Consider the following 17,296-nt stretch of genomic DNA (forward strand, 5'->3'; position numbering starts at 1 on the left):
TTCAGCATGAATCAGCCATAGGTATACATACATCCCCTCCCATCTTCCTCCATATCCTATCCCTCTAGATTGAGGTAGAGCCCCTGTTTGAGTTTCCTGAGCCATACAGCAAATTCCTGTTGGCTATCTGTTTTACATATGGTAGTTTAAGTTTCCATGTTACTGTTTCCATATATCTCACCCTCTCCTCCCCTCTCCCCATGTTCATAAGTCTATTCTCTATATGTCTGCTGCTCCATTTCTGCCCTGTAAATAAACTCTTCAATACCATTTTTCTAAATTCTATATATATGTGTTAGAATACAATATTTATCTTTCTTTTTCTGAGTTACTTCACTCTGTATAATAGGTTTTAGGTTCATCCACATCATTAAAAGTGACTCAAATGCATTCCTTTTCATGGCTGAGTAATATTCCATTGGGTATATGTGCAACAACTTCTTTATCCATTCATCTGTTGATAGACATCTAGGTTGCTTCCATGTTCTAGCTATTGTAAATAGTGCTGCAAAGAATAATGGGATACATGTGTCTTGTTCAATTTTGATTTCCTTAGGGTATATGCCTAGGAGTGGGATTGCTGGATCACATGGTGGCTTTAGTTCTGGTGTTTTAGGGAACCTCCATAGCATCTTCCATAGTGGCTGGATCGATTTACATTCCTCCCAACAGCACAAGAGTGTTGTTCCCTTTTCACCACACCCTCTCCAGCATTTATTTTTTGTAGACTTTTTGTTGATGGCCATTCTGACTGGTGTGAGATGAAATCTCATTGTAGTTTTGATTTTAATTTCTCTAATAATGAGAAATTTTGAGGATCTTTTCATGTATTTGTTACCATCTGTGTGTCTTCTTTGAAGAAATAGCTGTTTAGGTCTTTTTGCCACTTTTTGATTGGATTGTTTGTTTTTCTGGCAATGAGTTGTATGAGTTGCTTGTATATTTTGGAAATTAAACCTTTTTAAGCTGCTTCATTTGCTGTTATTTTCTCCCATTTGAGGATTGTCTTTTCACTTTACATATAGTTTCCTTTGCTCTGCAAAAACTTTTAAGTTTAATCAGGTCCCACTTGTTTACTTTTGTTTTTATTTCCGTTACTCTAGGAGGTGGGTCATAGAGGATATTCCTTTGATTTGTGTCATCAAGTGTTCTGCCTATGTGTTCTTCTAAGAGTTTTACAGTTTCTGGTCTTACATTTAGGTGTTTAATCCATTTTGAGTTTATCTTTGTGTATGGTGTTAGGAAGTATTCTAATTGCATTCTTTTACATGTAGCTGTCCAGTTTTCCTAACACCATTTACTGAACAGGCTGTCTTTGCCCCATTGTATATTCTTGCCTCCTTTGAAAAAATAAGGTACCCGTAAGTACATGGGTTTATTTATCTTTTTTGTATAGTTCTTCTGTGTATTCTTGCCACCTTTTCTTAATATCTTCTGCTTCTGTTAGGTCCATACCATTTCTGTCCTTTATTGTGCCCATCTTTGCATGAAATGTTTCCTTGGTATCTCTTATATTCTTGAAGGGATCTCTAGTATTTCCCATTCTATTATTTTCCTCTATTTCTTTACACTGATCACCGAGGAAGGTTTTCTTATCTCTCCTTGCTATTCTTTGGAATTCTGCATTCAATTAGGTAAAACTTTCCTTTTCTCCTTTGCTTTTCACTGCTCTTCTTTTCACAACTATTTGTAAGGCCTTCTCAGACAGCCAGTTTGCTTTTTTGCATTTCTTTTTCTTGGGGATGGTCTTGCTCCCTGTCTCCTATACAGTGTCATGAACCTCTGTCCATAGCTCTTTAGGCATTCTATCAGATCTAATCCCTTGAATCTATTTCTCACTTCCACTGTATAATCATAAGGGATTTGATTTAGGTCATACCTGATGGTCTAGTGGTTTTCCCTACTTTCTTCAATTTAAGTCTGAATTTGGCAATAAGGAGTTCATGATCTGAGCCACAGTCAGCTCTCGGGCTTGTTTTTGCTGACTGTATAGAGCTTCTCCATCTTTGGCTGCAAAGAATACAATCAATCTGATTTCAGTGTTGACCATCTGGTGGAGTCAGTGTTGAGTCTTCTCTTGTGTTGTTGAAAGAGGGTGTTTGCTATGATCAGTGGGTTCTCTTGGCAAAACTATATTAGCCTTTGCCTTCCTTCATTCCATGCTCCAAGGCCAGATTTTCCTGTTACTCCAGGTGTTTCTTGACTTCCTACTTTTGCATTCCAGTCCCCTATAATGAAAAGGACATCTTTTTTGGGTGTTAGTTCTAGAAGATCTTATAGGTCTTCATAGAACTGTTCAGCTTCTGTAGCATTACTGGTCAGGGCATAGACTTGGATTACTGTGATATTGAATGGTTTTCCTTGGAAACGAACAGAGATCATTCCGTCATTTTTGACATTCTGGACTCTTGTTGACTATGATGGCTACTCCATTTCTTCTAAGAGATTCTTGCCCACGGTAGTAGTAATAATGGTCATTTGAGTTAAATTCACCCATTCCAGTCCATTTCAGTCGACATTCCTAATATGTCGACATTCCTAATATGTCGACATTCATGCTTGCCATCTCCTGTTTGACCACTTCCAATTTGCCTTGATTCATAGACCTAACATTCCAGGTTCCTATGCAATATTGCTCTTTACAGCATTGAACTTTGCTTCTATCACCAGTCACATCCACAGTTGGGTGCTGTTTTTGCTTTGGCTCCATCTCTTCACTCGATATTGGTCTGTAGGTATTTTGTGTGTGTGCTGTCTTTGTCTGGTTTTGGTGTCAGGGTGATGGTGGCCTCGTAGAATGAGTTTGGAAGTGCTCCTTCCTTTGCAATTTTTCGAAAGAGTTTAGGAAGGGTAGGCATTCGCTCTTCTCTAAATGCTTAATAGAATTCTCCTGTGAAGTCATCTGATCCTGGGATTTTGTTTTTTGGAAGATTTTTTATCACAGCTTCAATTTCAGTGCTTGTAATTCGGTTGTTCATAATTTCTATTTATTCCTGGTTCAATCTTCAGAGATTGAACTTTTCTAAGAATCTGTCCATTTCTTCCAGGCTATTCATTTTATTGCCATATAGGAGAAGGAAATGGCAACCCACTCCAGTGTTCTTGCCTGGAGAATCCCAGGGACAGGGGAGCCTGGTGGGCTTCCGTCTATGGGGTCACACAGAGTCGGACATGACTGAAGTGACTTAGCAGCAGCAGCAGCAGTTGTTAGTAATAATCTCTTACAAGCCTTTGTATTTCTGCATTGTCTGTTGTAACCTCTCCTTTCTCATTTCTAATTTTGTTGATTTGATTCTTCTCTCTTTTTTCCTTGATAAGTCTGACTAAAGGTTTGTCAATTTTATTTATCTTCTCAAAGAACCAGCTGTTTTATTAATCTTTACTATTGTTTCTCGCATTTCTTTTTCATTTATTTCTGCTTGGATCTTTACGATTTCTTTCCTTCCACTAATTTTGGGGTTTTTTTTGTTGTTATTGTTGTTGTTTTTCTTTTTCCAGTTGTTTTAGCTGTAAAGTTAGGTTGTTTATTCAATGTTTCTCTTGTTTCTTGAGGTAGGATTGTATTGCTACAAGCTTCCCTCTTAGAACTGCTTTTGCTGCATCCTGTAGGTTTTGAGTTGTCATGTTTTCATTGTCGTTTGTTTCTAGAAATTTTTTGATTTCCCTTTGATTTATTCAGGGACCTATTGGTTATTTAGACATGTATTCATTAATCTCCATGTGTTTGTGTTTTTTACAGTTTTTTTCCTTGTAATTGATATCTAGTCTTATAGCGTTGTGATCAGAGAAGATGCTTGATAGGATTTAGATTTTCTTAAATTTACTGAGGTTTGATTTGTGACCCAAGATGTGGTCTATCCTGGAGAATGTTCCATGTACACTTGAGAAGAAGGTGTATTCTTCTGCATTTGGATGGAATGTCCTGAAGATATCAATGAGATCCATCTCACCTAATGTATCATTTAAGACTTGTGCTTCTTTATTAACTTTCTGTTTTGATGATCTGTCCATTGGTGTGTGTGGAGTGTTAAAGTCTCCTACTATTATTGTGTTACTGTCAATTTCTCCTTTTATGTCTGTTAGTGTTTGTCTAGTGTATTGAGGTGTTCCTATGTTGGGTGCACAGATATTTACTCTTGTTATGTCTTCCTCTTGGACTGATCCCTTGATCATTATGTAGTGCCCTTCCTTATCTCTTGTAATCTTCATTATTTTAAGGTCTATTTTGTCTGATATGAGGATTGCTATTCCAGCTTTCTTTTGCTTCCTGTTTTCATAGAATATATTTTTTCCATCCTTTCACTTTCAGTCTGTATGTGTCTTGAGGTCTGACGTGGATTTCTTGTAAACAGCATATGTATGGGTCTTGTTTTTGTATCCATTCAGCCAATCTGTGTCTTTTGGTTGAAGCATTTAATCCATTTACATTTAAAGTAATTATTGATATATACAGTACTATTGCCATTTTCTTAATTGTTTGGGGTTGAGTTTGCAGATCTTTTTCTTCTCTTGTATTTCTTGACTATATAAGTCCCTTTAACATTTGTTTTAAAGCTGGTTTGGTGGTACGGAATTCTCTAGCTTTTGCTTGTCTGAAAAGCCTTTTATTTCTCCATCAATTTTGAATGAGATCCTTGCCAGGTACAGTAATCTTGGTTGTATATTTTTCCCTTTCAGTTCTTTAAATATATCCTGCTATTCCCTCTGGCCTGCAGAGTTTCTGCTGAAAGATCAGCCGTTAAGCAAATGGGGTTTCCCTTGTATGTTACTTGTTGCTTCTCCCTTGCTGCTTTTAATATTCTTTCTTTGTGTTTAGTCTTTGTTAGTTTGATTACTATGTGTTTTGGCATATTTCTTCTTGGGTTTATCTTGTATGGGACGCTTTGGTCCAGTGGTTTGTGTAATAAGCTTTGTATAGGGTGAGATTTGTGCTGTTTTTGTTTGTTTGCTTTTCATCTGATGGGCAAGTCTGAGGTGATAATCCTGTCTGCTGATGATTGGGCTTATATTTTTGTTTTGTTTGTTGTTTGGATGAGGCATCCTGCACAGGGTGCTACTGGTGGTTGGGTGCTGTCTGGCCTTGTATTCAAGTGGTTTCCTTTGTGTGAGTTCTCACTATTTGATACCCCCTAGGGTTAGTTCTCTGGTAGTCTAGGGTCTTGGAGTCAGTGCTTCCACTCCAAAGGCTCAGGGCTTGATCTCTGGTCAGGAACAAACATTCTACAAGTGGTTTGGTATTGTATTAAGTGAGAATAAAATAAATACCCAAAAATGAGAAACCAAAGATGAACCCCAGACAAATGGCAGTTACAAAATCAAGCAAATAATAATTAAAATAATGAAATATACACATATACATATATTTACACCTATGAACAAAGTCAATACAGTCCAACAAACATAAAGTACAGTAGGGAGACCCAGTGAACAAAGGAAATCCAAAATTATGTTTACCACTTAAGAACAAAACTTACTAAAGCACAAACTGGAAAAAAAAAAAAAAAAAACCTAAAGCAAGCTGCCAAGTAGGGAATTAAGCAATGAAAGCAAAACTAGCAAATATGTTAAGAAGAAAGGAAAGAAAGAAAGAATAGATATGCAAATATAAATAGAGGTAGATGAAGAAGATTTATATACATTAAAGATTAACTGCAAGGGGAAAGGAACAGTAGGAAAGGCAAACAAAGGAAAGTATGTAGAAAATATAATTTGTCTAAAAAATTAAAATTGAAAGAGAAAAGAAAAATATAAACAGGAAGAAGAAAGAAAAAAAAAAAAAGGAAAGCTCCACAGAACTGCAAAAGCCCAACATAGAGTCATAGGTTTATAACAATTAAAATTGTGACTGAATATACACAAATACATATTCACCCATCAGTTCAGTTCAGTTCAGTCACTCAGTCCTGTCCGAATTTTTGTGACCCCATGGACTGCAGCACACCAGACTTCCTTGTCTATCACCAACTCCCAGGAATTGCTTAAACTCATGCCCATCTAGTTGGTGATGCCATCCAACCATCTCATCCTCTGTCGTCCCCTTCTCCTCCTGTCTTCAATCTTTCCCAGCATCAGGGTCTTTTCAAATGAGTCAATTCTTCGCATCAGGTGGCCAAAATATTGAAGTTTCAGCTTCATTGGTCCTTCCAATGAATATTCAGGGTTGATTTCCCTTAGGATTGACTGGTTTGATCTTGCAGTCCAAGGGACTCTCAAGAGTCTTCTCCAACACCACAGTTCAAAAGCATCAATTCTTCGGCAGTCAGCTTTCTTTATAGTCCAACACCCACATCCATACATGACTACTGGGAAAACCATAGCTTTGACTAGATGGAGCTTTGTTGGGAAAGTAATATCTCTGCTTTTTAATATGCTGTCTAGGTTGGTCATAGCTTTTCTTACAAGGAGCAAAGATCTTTTAATTTCATAAGCAAATTCAAAACAATCCAATGGACATAAGTTATAATGGATAGACCCAGCTAACAAAGGAAACCAAAAATTATATCTACCAGTTAAGAACAAAACTAACTAAAGCACAAAGTGGAAAACAAAGCTAAAGCAAGGTGCCAAGTTGGGAATAAAGTAATGAAAACAAAACTAACAAATATGTTGAGAGGAAAGAAAGAAAACAAAGAAAGAATACTATGCTAAGATAAACAGAGGTAGAAAAGGAGATTTATATACATTAAAGATTAACTGCAAGGGAAAAAGAATGATAGGAAAAGCAAACAAAGGAATAAATGTAGAAATAATAATAATAGGTTTCAAAAAAAATTAAAATTTAAAAAAGAGAAAAGAAAAAAAAAAAAGGAAAGAAGAAAGAAAAAAAAGGAAAACTCTACAGAACTGAAAAAGCCAAACATAGAGGCAGAGGTTTATAACAGCAATAAAAAACGTGACTGAGAAAAAAAAAAAGCTCAAAAGTTTAATTAGATTTCATAGTGCCAATAAAACCAACAACTACAACAGAGGGGGAGAAAAGGAAAAAAAAATCAAAAGAACCTACTGAGCAAGTCAAAATATAAGAATAATAAACGTTTTTCTTGAGTCGTGGCTGTCAGAGTCCTTTCCCTCGCTGGGAGTCACAGTTCACCTCGTGTCCCTAGGATACCCTCCAACACTGTGCTGGTCTCTGGACCTGCTGAGGGGGCCGTTCAGATTTTAATATGGTTCTACTCATGTGTGTTCTTGCCTCCAATGTCCACAACTATCAGAACTAGTACATTTTCTTTTGTGGAAGCTCTCAAATTCCTTTTATATATTCCATAGACACAGAGTCTGCCTAGTTGATCGTGTGGATTTAATCTGCCACTTGTACAGCTAGTGGGAAGGTTTTGGGTCTTCTTCCTTAGCTACACTGTCCCTGGGGTTCAGTTGCGGTTTTATTTCCACCTCTGTATGTGGGTTGTCCACTGGGTTTTGCTCCTGAGGCTGCCCTGAAGGACTTGGATCTGCCCCAGTGAGGGTCAGGGATGGAGGGTTGCAGGGGTTCTGGCAGCACCAGGTACTCAGGGGAGCTGGCAGCTAGGGTAGCAGGAAATATAGCTCTCTAGAAGGGTATGGCAACCAGTATTGGCCAATATTCCAGTATTCTTGCCTGGAGAAACCCCCTGACAGAGAAGCCTGGCAGGCCACAGTCCACAGGGTTGCAAAGACCTGGACACGACCAAGGCGACCTGCATGCATAGTTGCAAGAATTTTTTTGCCTGTAGCAGCACATGGCTGAGCGTGAAGGTGGTGCATGCAGCTACTTGGCTTGCAGGGACCCTGGTGGCGGCAACTGTGCAGGGACACTGGACTGTCTCCATGGCAGGAGTTATGGCCCTATCAGAGTCTTCTTTCGAGCCTCTTGTAGCTGGTGATCAGAAGGCCTCTTTGGGCAGTCTTTCTCCGTAGCTCAGCCTGTTCAGGCAGTTGGAGGGCTCCTTTGCCTGGGGGTCCTTCTCTGTTGTTTGGCACATCAGGCACATAGAGTGGCCCCCTTGGCTGGGGTCCTACTCTGTAGATCCGTGGGTCAGGCACCTAAAGGGGCACCCTGAATGGGGTCCTATTCTGTTGCTTAGCACATCAGTCACTTAAAGGATCACCCTGGCTGGGGTCCTACTCTATAGTTCAGTGCGTCAGGCATTTGATGGGCCAGCCTCTCTATTGTTCAGATGCCTATGCTGGCACGTGGAGAGAGAGAGGCTATGGTGATGGCTCCACACCCTATGTGTGACTCAGCAGTATTGCCTTGCTTCCATGGCTGCCTGTCTTTCCTCCACAGGTATTTCCCCCCACAATCTCCTCCTTCACATCCCCTCAACCCATCTCTCTGCAGTCAACAGCAGCCTTGCGCTGGGATTGCTCCACAATCCCTAAACTCCCAGCTGCTGCATCTTCCAGGGGACCTGGATCCCTGTCCAGGGTATGTATGGCTGCGGCAAGGACTGTCTGATTCTCATTCCATTTAGGCTGCCACAGATCAGCTGTTTCACTCTCAGCCTTAAACATTTCTCCTCTGACTCAGACAATTGCCCTGACGTGGGGATGGGACCCCTGTTTCAGTTCCCCCACCCACTGAGGGCAGGTCCAGTCTTACTAACACTCCCGTTTTTCCCCCTAGTTCCTTCGTCCTACTGAATTTTGCGTGGTTCTGTATATTCTTTATTGCTGGTCAGGTACTCCTGTCTGCACTCAGTTCTGTATGCACTTTTTTGTCTGAAGGTGTATTCCTGATGTATCCATGAAGAGAGATACACTCCACGTCCACCTACTCCTTTGCCATCTTGTTCCCCTTAGTCCAAGGCCTCAGGATTTATTCCCACGTTTTTTCTAGGAGTTTTATAGTTTTTGCTCTTACACATAGGTCTATAACCCATTTGGAGTTAAATTTTGTATATGGTGTGAGGTAGGGGTCATTTTTTTCTTGCATGTGATACCTAGTTGTCTAAGCACCTTTTGTTGAAAAGACTTTTCTTTCTTCATTGAACTATTTTAGAACTCTTGTTGGAAAAAAACTCTAAAAATATGATACTTTGTTCTAATAAGAAGTTGTCAAAGGATGACAACTTTGGCCTCTTGGCAATTTTTTGATATGCTGTTGAAGTGTTGCAAATGTCAACAATATCCATAGATGGTTTTCATACAGAGAAAATTCTAGTCTTATAGCTCATCAAAATGAAATGAGATTTCAAATGGGACTCTCAGTTTCACATGAGAGCTTCAAGGCAATAAGTGCCTTTGTGCCAACTGGCAAAAACGCAACCCCACTGGTTAGGTGAGTTACAGTAAAGTGCCCTCTGGCACATTGTGTTGCTAGAGGATGAAAGGCTGTGATTCTATATTCACTCATCCCTTTAGCTCGATATCCTTGTGTGGGGTACAAACTGAATAATCATTTGCAGCAGTTTTGACTTTCATCTACAGCAACATTCCAAAGTGAGTTTTGAGGATACCTAAGAAGTACTTCCAAAAAGAGTTTCGAGGTGTCCAGAGAGAGGATGTCTTTGGATATAGTTGTACTGAGAGTCTAACGCTCTAAAAACTAGGTAGGATGGGAGAGACTTCTTCACCTCAAATGTGAGAGGGCTTATTTTGCGACCACTCAGAATGCATTCTATGCGTTCCCTAGCATGGTGACTGCATGTCTGACACATGGACAAAAAAGTAAAAACTGACTCAAGCTTCAAGCCACATTTAGCCACAATGCGGAGGGGAATAACAATAATATAGCTGATATCTTTAGTGTTTTGTGGACCAGGTTAAGTTATAAAATAGCAAAATGAGCCAGAGTTATCTAAGGTTCTGCCCAGAAGGACCACACGAATTGTGAGGAGACCTCAGCATAAAAAGGTAAAAGTTTTCAGCTAGATACTCAAGGAGGGTAATGGAGGCATCAGAAAAGACCACTTTGAGAAGATGCATTTCTTTCTCTCAAAGGACTTTCCAGGTGAGAGACATCCTGTGATGTTGGAATCTCAAAAAAAAAAAAAAAATAGATGAACCCATGAGGCAAAAATCAGCTTTACACATTCACCAAGTCTGAAGAGTGTCAACGCATCAGGAATCAAGTAAACCTTTGCCTGTTTCCTTATGTTTTGTTTTTTTCTCTCACTCACATCCTGACTCTACTGAGATCAGAAGTCACAGTTAGTGAGCATTAGGGAAGAAAAGGCAGAGTTAGAAGTGAAGAAGCCAACTTCTCCCTATTTCCCACTGGAGGCCCAAAGTCGGAAATGATGCTGCGCTTCAAATTAATGTGTTTTTAAATTTTTTTTTTAATTTATTTGGTTGTACTGGGTTTTCATTGCTCTGCTGGTTTTTCTCTACTGGAGTGAGTGGGAGCTACTCTCTAGTTGCAGTGCACAAGCTTCTCTTTATGGTGGCTTTGCTTGTGGAGAATAGGATCTCGGGCTCACAGGCTTCAGAAGTTGTGGCTCCTGGGCTCCAGAGCACAGGCTAAATAGTTGTGGCACACAGGTTTGTTGCTCTGCAGCAGGTGGGATCTTCCTGACCAGAGATCAAACCCATGTCTCCTGCATTGGCAGGTAGATTCTTTACCACTGAGCAACCAGCTGCTGCTGCTGCTAAGTCGCTTCAGTCATGTCTGACTCTGTGCGACCCCATAGATGGCAGCCCACTAGGCTCACCCATCCATGGGATTCTCCAGGCAAGAACACTGGAGTGGGTTGCCATTTCCTTCTCCAATGTGTAAAAGTGAAAAGTGAAGTCACTCAGTCGTGCCTGACTCTTAGTGACCACATGGACTGCAGCCTACCAGGCTCCTCCGTCCATGGGATTTTCTAGGCAAGAGTACTGGAGTGGCTTGAGAAACCCTCAAATTAATGTTTTAAATCTTTAACTATCACACAGAACTAGGCATTAATTAGTAGCATAAGTCTGTTTAAATTGTAAATAAGTGTCCAAAGACCTTTTGTTAACTAAGCATATATATACAGTTATCTACCTGCTGCTGCTGCTAAGTCACTTCAGTCATCCGACTCTGTGCAACCCCATAGACGGCAGCCCACCAAGCTCCCCCGTCCCTGGGATTATCCAGGCAAGAACACTGGAGTGGGTTGCCATTTCCTTCTCCAATGCACGAAAGTGAAAAGTGAAAGTGAAGTCGTTCAGTCGTGTCCGACTCTTAGTGACCCCATGGACTGTAACCTACCAGGCTCCTCTGTCCATGGGATTCTCCAGGCAAGAGTACTGGAGTGGGTTGCCATTGCCTTCTCCTAGTTATCTACCTACCTATTTACATAATAGTGCCTTCCACAGACAAGGCAGAGGAAAAACTAGTTGCACAGAGTGGTTTGAATAGGCAGTATAAGGGGAGGGGAAAGAGTAAAGTTGTGCCAGTTATTCAATGTCATTCCTGAACTATCAAAATCAATAAATCACAATATGAAGAGTACCATGTCTCTTTAAATCACAAGATGTCATTTTAAGAATCTCTGTGAAAATAACTTTGATTCCACTCAAACAATACTTTGAGTAGTTCCCTAAAGAAATAACTGTGCTATAATTTGGGCATTGATAGCTATAACACAATTTAAACATGACTTCACTTTTTTGTCTTAATACTATTCCACCCACTGCATCCTTCTGTGTGTTGTTTTGATGATCCTGTCACTTCGGGTTCTTTGAGCTCAGTTTTAAGGTGCCAACAATGACTGAAATGAACTCAGCGTTGGGATATATTTTCAAGAATTCTCCATGTAGTTTGGAACCATTCTATATAATTCCATCATCCTTGATTATAACATGAATAGAAACAAAAAAGCTAATCATGACACGGAAGCAACTTCATGTCAAATCATGTCCATGAATGAATTTAGTAAACTCTGAATTTGCTTAGCTTGTTTGAACATCCATAAAAGGGACTTAGCAACAACAGTCTTTCCATATGCCAGGTGAAACCCTCAGAGGGAATAAGCCTCAGTTTAATAATGAAAGAGAAGGGAAAGGGCTGATAATTATTCTGTCTAAACAGTGTTTTTGCGGCCTAACATTGATTGTGTCTTGAAATCTCCTTTGGGAATGGAACAGGCAGCTTTTCCTTAGCTTTCACAAACCTCATGCAAATTATTTAAACATTTTTGCAATTATTTTCCTGAAACTGAGTTTTGGCACAATGCCTAGAAACACTAAAAAGTGACATCACACTGCACCCAGAGATGCGGGTTCCAAAAAATTCTCTGGGGAGCCTTACAACTGTCTTGGAGGCCAATTTCCATATCACCATGTAAACATGGGTGTCTATCAGTGCTTTTGCCTTTAGAGAGCCTCCAGATAAGGACGCTACCAGTAAGCAAATGTTTAGGCAATTTAATTCTAGTTATCTTCCTATAACTTGACTGTATGTGCAGTTTCTTCTAATGTTTTTTCTATCCGTGTTAAAAACATTTCTGTTGGCACTTTCTTACACCCTTGATGTATCTATGACCATCCCTGTTTAATGTTAACCACAGAAAGAAACCTGCTCCCTTTTTCTCTACCCCAGACATTATATCTGGTTATTCATAAGGATAATTTTATAATTCATGCAGATGACTGGCCTAAAAATGATGACCCTCTTTTGTACTATTACTTCATGCTGAGGACAAAGAGGATACAGGAAAATTACTCCTTGGCCCAGGAAGTTTATTAAAATGCTAAATGAAGATCTGGCGGCAGCTCAAAGAACTTTAAATAACCTTGTGGTGGAAAACCTCCAAAACCTCTTTTTACCGTCAGCTTAAACTAGGCTGGCTGTGACAAAGAGTAAGAAAATAAGTAGTTTCAAGAGTGCAAAAACACATCTATTTTTAAAAGGTAGGTCCATCCAATGGTTGCAGGCAATGTGACACAGCCTCTGAAGTAGGATGACAATAATTTATCATACAGCGGTTTTGCACGGTTCACAGCCAGTCCTGAGCAGATTCCACCTGTCAGGCATGGACCAAGTTGTGCAGAAGGAGGTGTAATTATACCATGGTCAATGCAGTTTTCTCTTTTGTTAGTGCAAAACATGCCACAGACACTTTCTGTGAATAACGTTCTTGTGGCTAAAGTCCCATGAAATCAAAACACAAAATGATGTGAAATAGATTGGAAATTGCTACTCCAATTAATTCCACTCTAGTACCTGGGGGCTCTAGCTCCATATGTGGTTTTGGCTCTGCACTGCTGTGCTGGATCCCTCAACTTTCAACGAGTAGCAGACTCCCTAAAAGATGAGCATCTTCAGGGGCAAAATTATTGAGTCATGGTATCTGTAAATGACTACTGGGCCATCTGAAGCCTGTATTAGAATTTTTAGGAAGCCCATAGGAACGGTAACACCACATACAAATTGAACACAATGAGAAACCCTTTAATAGGGTCCCAGGGAGAACAAAAGAGGTATATCTCCACAGCCTCAGAAAAACCAACAACAAAAGGCAGGCAAGTTCTTCCCACAGCCTCATCTGGACCACCTGTGCCCTCTCTTTCCAGCCCGACTTCCTGACACAAGGATGCACAACCTCACCAAACACAGCCTGTGCCCATGGCCTTTTCCCCAGTCCCTGAAGTTGTCCTAATTGGGAGTCCCTGGGCTCCATATGGAGCTATTCTGCTATAACCCAGCTCCCTGGGCCAACCTTAGTCAGGAACGACTGTGGAGAAGGGAATGGCTACCCATCCCAGTATTCTTGTCTGGAGAATTCCATGGACAGAGGATCTTGGTGGGCTGCAGTCCATGAGGTCGCACAGAGTGGGACACAATTAAGCAGCAAGCACTTTCACTTTCAAGGAAATTGAGCCTTGAATTCAATGTCTGCTTTAGTTCTGACACCCAGACTTGGAAGACCTGTTCCCACCCTATTCACTGGTCTTGTAACTGCTGTGTTTCTTCTCTTTGGTTCAGTTCAGCTCAGTCGCTCAGTTGTGTCCGACTCTTTGCGACCCCATGGACTGCAGCACGCCAGGCCTCCCTCTCCATCATCAACTCCTGGAACTTACTCAAAGTCATGTCCATTGAGTCAGTGATGTCATCCAACCAGCTCATCCTCTGTTGTCCCCTTCTCCTCCCACCTTCAATCTTTCCCAGCATCAGGGTCTTGTAACTGTTGTGTTTCTTCTCTTTGGTAATTTACCTATTATGGGTCCTTCTAGAAGTAAAGCTCACCTTGATCCTATTTTTCAGTCCCCTGGCTCCTCCTGAATCTCATGCAAAAGGCTGGAACTCTCAATCCCTGACAGCTTCTGGATCCTTCCTTCAGCATCAAACCGCAAGCTGGCAGCCTTCTGGCTAGATTACAGCCAGGTCAGATGCAGACTCTCTTCCAACTTCCGCAGCTGGGCCTGTGCCCCGGCTGCCGGCCTCAGCCTCTCAGGAGAGGCAACTCCTTAACCTGCCTTTTCCAGTCAATCTTGCCTCACTCAAGTTATCTAGGTCATCTCAGATGGTGCCTCAAGATGTGAAGCCTGGAATTCAAGAGGCTGACTTCTTCCTGATGAGTGCTAACTGAAGCTAGAAAAATAATTCTGATATCTCTGTATTAAGATGCTTCTTCCTTTGTTACTGTCATGCTCTTCAAGCTTTATTTAGGATGGTTAATATCACATATTTGGCGCTAGTGGTAAAGAATCCACCTGTCAATGCAGAAGACACAAGAGACACGGGTTTGATCCCTGGGTGGGAAAGATCCCCTGGAGGAGGGAATGGCAATTCACTCCAATATTCATGCCTGGGTAATTCCATGGGTAGAGGAACCTGGAGGGCTATCATCCATGGGGTTGCCAAGAGTTGGATATGACTGAGCACACACACAATATCACATAAGCTATTTACTGATTAAATTAAAACTTTACTTACAGAGTCATTGAAAGTCTTAATTTTGAAAAATACTTCATGTTTTAGAAGAATAAGCCATGACTTAATGTTTGAGGGACAAGCAGGATACAGAGCTGTATAAAACTGTATGAGCTCATTGTATCAGACATCATGTGGGATTTTTGCCTCTCAGTATCTCAACTCCCTGCCCAGGTTTGGGGAATTTCCCACCATGTGATTCTTCACATGCTGTGAAGTTCTCCTACCATTAGAGAGACAAGAATTAAGAACCTTCCTGTCACCGTTCCCAGACAGCTGGGGCCAGCACATGGACTTGATCAAGCACCCACCCATCCAGACTTGGAATTGGGAACCAGCGACCCACAGAAGCAAGGATGGTAGAAACTCCATCCCATTAGTGAAGGTGACACAGTTTCTAGGGTAGCAGGGCTGGCAGGACAGGCAGAATCAACATCAACATCTGGGCCCATTGTGTCAGAAGTACCAGCTTCAATTAAAGTCTTTAGTGTGGGAACCTCACTAGAATTATTGCATGGTATTATCCAGCTTCTGATTCTGGTTTAATTTTAGCCATTCTTTGTCATTTTTGCTCTTCCTCTTTACCGAGACTGGTTTTCCAAGCTTTTCTGTGAATTTCTGAGCTATCAAATATCTTTTCAATAAATTCTTTTCTACTTAAATAAGTGACAGCTCTTTCAGTTGCTTACAGCTAAGAATTCTGACTAATATGTGTGCTTAGTCGTTCAGTTGTGTCCGGCTCTTTGCGACCCCATGGACTGTAGCCTGACAAGCTCCTCTGTCCATGGGGATTTTCCAGGCAAGAATACTGGAGTGGGATTTTCCCAACCCAGGGATTGAACCCAGGTCTCCCACATTCCAGGCAGATTCTTTACAATCTGAACCACCAGGGAAGCCCAAGAATACTGGAGTGGATAGCTTATTCCTTCTCCAGGGGATCTTCCTGACCCAGGAATCGAACCAGGTTCTCCTGCATTTCAGGCGGATTCTTTACCAACTGAGCTACCAGGGAAGCCCTCTGACTTGTATATCAGTGTTATTTAAAATGCAAAGATAAAAGACTCAATGTACACTCAATGTTAATAATGGTTATCCTTAGGTGTGTATGATCACAGATCTTTTTAATTTTCTTCTTTTTTCTTAGGTGCATTTTCTAAAAATTTTAGTAAAAATAGTATTACCTTAGTAGTCAGAAAAGAAGTTAAAACTTGATATTTCTTTGCATCTCTGATGATCTTAATTGTTGGAAAACAATTAACTTGATTACTCACGTGGAGTCTATTTTTGTTCTATCAAAATAAGGTACATGGTCATTTCAACCTTGGTCTGGGCAAGTCGTAGGTATTTTGGTAGGAGAAAATGCCAATATATTTTGTGGAAAAGGATCCCTGTGATCAGTCTTACCTTTCACTCCTGATCTACACATATGTTTTTAATTTGTTTTAGAATTAGTCCTTCAAAGGGTGGCCTGAGAAAACTGGACTATGTATGTTTAGGGAAACTTAACACACTCCAAAGCAATATGTAATTTCTTTGTATCACTCATCTTTATAAATGTGTATAAGCACAGGAATACTGCTCTTATGATTCTTTGTTGGTTTCTCTTAAATGGATTTTCCAAGTTTTGTGAATACTGTGAATAATAGTCTAAAATACTAGAATACTGAACCTATCAGCCAACTGCATAAACCTATTTATGCAGTTGGCTGAGTGGCCACCAGCAAAGATGTGAACGGCACAGAGGAAAATGTATCCTTCCTTAGAACAAAGTGTCCTCCCTTAGAACAAAATCCCAGCTACCAAAAGAAAACAAAGACCATCACTGATAAGAAGCAATGATGGTCTTGTTTCCTTCTGTAAGAGTGCATGGAGCTTTTCGGTATCCCAGCCTCCCAGTGGGAGGCTGCCTGCTTTTGACCATGGGTAAGAGATCAAAGTTACATGGGATAAGAGTCTCCCATCCCTCTATCAGTGCCACTGAGAGAGCACTCAAGGGAATTGTGAATCTGAACCAGTTGTGATCACTGAGTTGCTACAACCCTCAGTGTAGAGATACCATTGATCACACCAACTAAAGCAGTGAAGCAGTAAAGCGTAGTGAAATGGAAGGAGCGTGACATGTAATCAACAGACTTGGTGTTACAGCCCAGGCCAAGCATCCGTCTCTGATTGCATGAGTTACTTGACCTCTCTGAGCCTCAGTTTCACCACAGAACTCAGATAAAAGAAACACCTCATGTGTTAAAGGAAATAATGCATGTAAAACTCAGAGCCCAGTTTCTGGTTTATAATGGGTACTCAGTAAATGGAAGATCTCTTCCATCCATGACCCCTGCCCCCATTATTTTTCTGGAAAATTCTTTATCTTTTGGAAAGACTGAGTGCAAATAAAATTTTTGCAAAGATAGTTATTTTTGTCGAATTTCTCAAATCTGGTAAAAAGCTAAAGTCACCTTCTAATTATCTTTTGGAAAGAGA

The sequence above is a fragment of the Moschus berezovskii genome, chromosome 8, assembly GCF_049115385.1.
Source record: "Moschus berezovskii isolate FMDL1 chromosome 8, NW_MosBer_1.0, whole genome shotgun sequence".
NCBI classification, from domain to species: domain Eukaryota; kingdom Metazoa; phylum Chordata; class Mammalia; order Artiodactyla; family Moschidae; genus Moschus; species Moschus berezovskii.